This window comes from Pteropus medius, unplaced genomic scaffold (genome assembly GCF_902729225.1).
Source record: "Pteropus medius unplaced genomic scaffold, Ma_sr-lr_union100, whole genome shotgun sequence".
NCBI classification, from domain to species: domain Eukaryota; kingdom Metazoa; phylum Chordata; class Mammalia; order Chiroptera; family Pteropodidae; genus Pteropus; species Pteropus medius.
In genome coordinates this window covers 1,659,103-1,665,102 of record NW_024349798.1, presented here as the reverse complement: position 1 = coordinate 1,665,102, position 6,000 = coordinate 1,659,103, and positions in this window count along the sequence as shown.

The following is a 6,000-nucleotide window of genomic DNA, read 5'->3' as shown; positions in this document are numbered from 1 at the left end:
TCTCTTGGAGAGCAGACATCTTTTTCTGATATTCGCAAAGACCCAGCTGCCTCCTCCAGTCTTTTATGCACCCAAGAGACTTAGACGTTCGTTTTGCCTGAATCACTGTAGTGAGTTCTCTATTGCTTACAGTCAAATTTAATTCTAACTGATACAGAGCTAACTTCAAAAAAATTAAAATGAAAACAAACCCATCCTAACATTCAAATGGAATCTCAAGAAACCCCAAATAGCCAAAATAATCTTTTTTTATTTTAATTTTCAATTAGAGGTGACATCCAATATTGTTTTATATTAGTTTCAGGTGTACAGCATAGTGGTTAGACATTTATATAACATACGAAGTGATCTCCCTCTATTAGTCTAGTACCCACCTGGCACTATACATAGTTATTACAATATTATTGACTATATCCCCTTTGTTGTACTTCACATCCCCATGACTATTTTGTAGCTACCAATTTGTACTTCTTAACCCCATTACCTTTTTCACCCAGCCCCCCAACACCCCTCCCATTTGGTGACCATCATCAGTTCATTCTCTGTATCTATGAGTCTGTTTTTATTTTGTTTGTTTATTTATTTTTGTTCTTTAGATTTCACATAGTCTTTCTCTTTCTCAGAATAATCTTGAGAAAAAAGAATAAAGTTAGAAGACTCATGCTTCATGATTTCAAAACTCATCACAAAGCTACAGTAGTCAAAACAGCATGGTACTGGCACTAGGCCAATGGAACAGAATAGAGAGTCCAGAAATAAATCTTCCCATATATGGTCAAGTGATCTTTGACAGGGGTGCCAAAGCCACTCAATGAGGAAAGGACAATATTTTCAACAAATAGTGCTGGGAAAACTAGATATCCACATGCAAAAGAATGAAGTTGGATCCTTACTGAACACCACTTAGAAAAATTAACAAAAAGTGGATTAAAGATCAAATGTAAGACCTAAAACTATAAAACTCCTAGAAAAAAAAAATAGGAGAAAAGCTTCATGACATTGGATTTGGCGATGATCTGTTTGATATTACATGAAAGGCACAGCAACAAAAGCAAAAATAGATAACTAAGACCACATCAAACTTAAAAGCTTCTGTGTATCAAAGGACACTATCGACAGAGAGAAAAGCAACCCACAGAATGGGAGAAAATATCATATATCTGATAAGGGGTTAATATCCAGACTGTATAAAAAACTACAACTCAGCAACCACCACCACCACCACAACAACAAACAACTGGGTTTAAAAATGGGGAAAAAAATTGAATAGACCTTTCTCCAAAGACAATATACAAATGGCCAACATGCATACAAAAAGGTGCTCAAAATCACTAATCGTTAGGGAAATGCAAATTAAAACCACAATGAAATATCACCTCATATCCATTAAAATGGCTACTATCAAAAAAAAAACAAAACAGAAAATGACAAGTGTTGGTGAGACTATAGAGAAATTGGAACCCTTGTGCACTGTTGGTGAGAATCTAAACTGGTGTAGCTACTATAGAAAGCAGTCTGGCAGTTCTTTAAAAAATTAAAAATAGAATTACCACATGATTCAGAAATTCCACTTTGGGTATATATCCAAAAGAATTGAAAGCAGGATCTCGAAGAGATATTTGTACGCCCATGTTCATAACGGCATAATAGCCAAGAGGCAGAAGTAACCCAGTCTACTGACATATGAATGGAAAAACAAAATATGGTATATACAATATTATTGTATTATTCGGCCTTAAAAAGAAAGGAAATCATTTCACATGCTACAACATGGATGAACCTTGAGGACATCATGTTAAGTGAAATAAGCCAGTCACGAAAAGACAAATATACTGTATTATTCCACTTCTATGAGATACCTAAAGTAGTCAAATGATAGAAACAGAAAGTAGAACGTTGGTGAGATGCTGTTCAATGGTTACAGTTTTCATTTTGCAAGACAAAAATGTTCTGGAGATCTGTTGCACAACAACGAGAATACACTTAAGACTACTGAATTGTACACTTAAAACTAGGTAAGATGGGGAATTTTCTCTTATGTGCTTTTCTCTTCACATTCAAAAAAAAATTAAACAGCACAGTAGGCCACCAGTTTGCAATCTCTCCTGTAAATAGAGCTTCTCCGAGGCTGGGCATGTACCACGTGTGAGGGCTGCAAGGACTGTGGGGAACTTGTCACTTAGGAGCTCACATGTTTGTCTTAAGCTCTTTTTTAATTAATTCATTCAACAATATTTACCAAGCACCGACATCAAGCTCTATAGTAGTCCCTGGAAGGACAGAGATGAGCAGGGAGTTCACAGTCTAGAGGGTGACAGATAATAAACACCAAATACATAAAAAGATCAGCATTATGATGCCAATTCAATGGCTGGGACAGGATACAAAGTGACTGGGAGGGGAAGAAGATTATATGGCGTGGACAGGGAAGGCATCTAGGAGGGAGAATTTCATCTGAAATCTGAAGGACAGAGGGAGTGGGCCATGTGGGGACGAGAGAGAAGAGCTCCAGGAAGAGGAAAGATCAAGTGCAAAGACCTGGAGGCAGAAATGAGCCTGGCCCATTTGGGGTGGACAGGAGCAGAAAGGCCAGTGTGACTGACTCAGGGAGCCAGTGCGAGGTGGATGTTTGAAATACTTCCAGTGGCCCCATGTACATGATACAGATAAAAAGCGGTCTTTATCAGCATAAACTTATTTTGTGAGTTCAAATGTATCATTATCTTTTATGATAAAAAATAAATTATAACAACAAACTATTTTGTCTTAGAGAATGGCTGGGCCAACAGATACCCCTCAAAGTCTCCTATTTGCCTCAACACATACACTGTCTGCTGAATCTCTGAATTAGCTCCTCGGAGAGATTTTAAAGCCACTGACCTGCTTGCTAGGGCCCATCACCCCCACTCAACAGGTGGGTACACTGAGGCCCAGGACAGAGGAAGGGCTCCAAGCAAGACTTGGGCAGACAAGGAGTTAGGCAGATGGTGAGGGGTGCCTGGCTCTCTGGTCAGGGGTGGGGAGCCCTGGTGGAAGGATTCTACAGCCCACGGCCCTCACTTATGTGGGAGGAGACGCAATTGTGGGGCTTCGGAGGGCCTGGGCCCTGCTTCCCTTATGGGGAAAACCTCCTCCTGGACCTCCAGGCTTGGGAGTGGATGTGGGGTCTGGGCTGGGCCACAGACATGGTGTAAGTGACCAAAGAGGGAGAGACAATTGGGGGTCAAGCCAGTGATCTGCTGGCAGGGCTAGGGGTATCTGGGCACAGCGAAAAAGCCACCTGTTCAGCAGGACCATCCCCTCACTTCCTGCTGGTTTTCCACGCCTGCTTCAGCCCTCTCCCATGATCCTCTGGGTTTGACTCCCCCTCCAGTGAATCTCTGCACTAAACAGCCCAGCTGGTTTCTGTTGCTTGCTACCAGGAGCTCTGAAGGAACTGGAGGGTCTCCAGGCTACAGTATCACAACAATCATCCCTACAGCCCCTGCGATGGCTGCTAGGGTCCCAGCTCTGCTGCTGACTGGCCACGTGATCTTCGGTAGATGATCATGGGCTCTGCCAGGCTGAGAGAGACATGACAGGGCCAGAAAAGGGCTCTCAGTCACCAGCTGGCTCTACGTTTCCTAAAATTCAACTCTGAACCACATTCAAGACCTTGACCATATCTGTGACTGCCTTTTCATGTTAGTTTTCTTTAAAATGACTTCCTTTTTCAACTTAAATTCATTTAAAAGGCAACTAACTACATGTCACACTCCTTAATGGAAAACCAGTGTTGCCTTCCCTAAGTATAAAGAAACCCTAAAATACAAATCCAGCAAAATCAAAACAAAGATTAGGTTCCACAGAGCTGCCTGCTCAGGGCACTGCGCTTGGGCATCCTCCGTCTCTGTAAAAAGTGGGGCCAGCTGGGGTCCCAGAGTATGCAATAGCAGCATCCAAGAGAGCCTTTATCTGTGACCAGGACCAGAATTGAGAGGAAAATGGTTTTCTCTCCCCAGAATTTAAGTTGAGTTGATGCTGCCTCTGTTTAAGATGGGCATGTATATGGCACACTCAGACCTTGGCAATGACCAATCTGATTCAACGTCATGGTAAATCAAGGGGTCCTAGCTGTGTGGCCACGGGCAGGTCACTCAACTTCTCTGTACCTCAGTTTTCCCACCTGTAAAATAGAGTTAATAGCAGATTGCTCTATTACCTACCTCATAGGGGTGTTGTGAGGATTAAAACAGTGAATAGTAGACAGGATCTGTCACACCGTAAGTTCTGTCAACCATGGTACAGATGGGACCACTGAGGTGGGGGGATGAGAGGGGATGGCCCTGAGAGCACCTGGGAGTCTCCTTACTCCCGGTCCCTTGCCAGCCCCAGTCAGCCTCACCCTCAGACACCCTGGCACGTGCCCTCCCTCCTGCCAGGTTTTACTGAGCCCGGCTCTGGCCAGGCTGATTGATAGGATGCATCAGGCTCCATCCACAGAGGATGGGACTGAGGCCCAAAGAGGTGACACAATTCCTCTGTCCATCTCTGCGTGTACCAGGGCCGGGAGGAAGACACAGTAGATTCTGGGCTCCCCCAACCCCCATCCAGCCTCAGCCCCCCCCGCCCCGCATTATCTCTAGGCGGCAGCAGCTGAGCCTCCCAGTATCTCTCTGATCCCCCAAATTTCCGGTTCCCCAAAGACAACTCAGGATGTGGGAAGGGAGGGGCAGGGAGAGGAGGAGGGAGACAGAGAACAAGAGATAGCGCAGAGAGAGACAGCCGAAGGAGGGGTGGGGGAGAGAGAGAGAACAGAGAGACGAAGGAGAGAGAGAGCTTTCAAGACAGAGGGTGACAGACAGATTGAGGCACACAGAGATGGAGAGAGAGAGTGAGAAAGGGGACGGGTCACCCAGAGACATGCAGAAATAAAGGAGATGGGGGGAGTGGCTGAGAGACCGAGACTCGGGCAAAAAACGAAAGCAGCAGGGAGAAAGGAGGCCAGAGTCAGGGCTTCGGGTGCAGGGTGCTGGGGGTACCGGGAAGTAGAAAGAAAATTAGGGAGGCTGAGAATCAGGTGGGAGAGGGTGAGAAACGCTCAGAGGCCCACAAGGTGTCTGCAGAGACAGACAGGGACAGGGACCCCAAGCATGTAGGCAGGAGGGCCCTGGGGGAGGAGGCCAGAGGCCCTACATTCCTTCCCTTCTTTCTCAGAGTTCCAAGTCCCCATGGATGCTCCAAGCATCCACCCCTTGGTCTCACACAGCCCTTGTTTCCTTAAGAAGAGGGGCTCAGCTTAGATCCAGCCATGGAACTGCCCACAGCCCCAGAACCAGAAGCCCCAGTTTGAGGTCTGGCAGGTGAGTGCACTCTGAGTGGCTTCAGCTGCCCGCCCTGCTCAGAGTGGACACAAAGGTCTGAGGAGGGATCTGGCGGGGATGGAAGGAGGCACTTGGGAGCAGAGGTTGCCTTGGTGTTCACGGATTGAGCACCAGCACCCTGCTTGGTCTGACAGCCTGCCCTCTCTGAGCCTCATCTGCAAAAGGTGATAATGAGAAAAACTTACTCAGGGTCACAGTAAGAACCAAACACATGTGAAGCGTGTGGTACCGCACGTGGCTTATGTAAGTGCCTGAAGGTGGGCTTTGTTGAAGGTCGGTGCTCCACAGCATCCTGTCTAGATGAGTCAGGGCCCTTTCATTTGCAAATGACAGAAGCCCGGTTGGAGCTGAGCCAAGTGAAGGAAGGTGTTAATTAACTTCTGTAATTGAAAAGTTCATGGATAGTCCCGTTTCAGGAGCAAATGGATCCAGGACCTCAACCCGCATTCTCAGGAACCATTCTCCTCCAGCTGGCATTGCTCATCTCCATGCTGCTTTCTCTTTCATGGGTGCCCTGCCCATGGTCGCCCCTGGCAGTTCCAGGCCCACGCCCTCCCTGTTCAGTGGTCCCAGAAGAGAGAGTGAATCTTATTCCCAAGAGTTCTAGCAAAAGTCTCTATGCAGAGTATACTTCGCT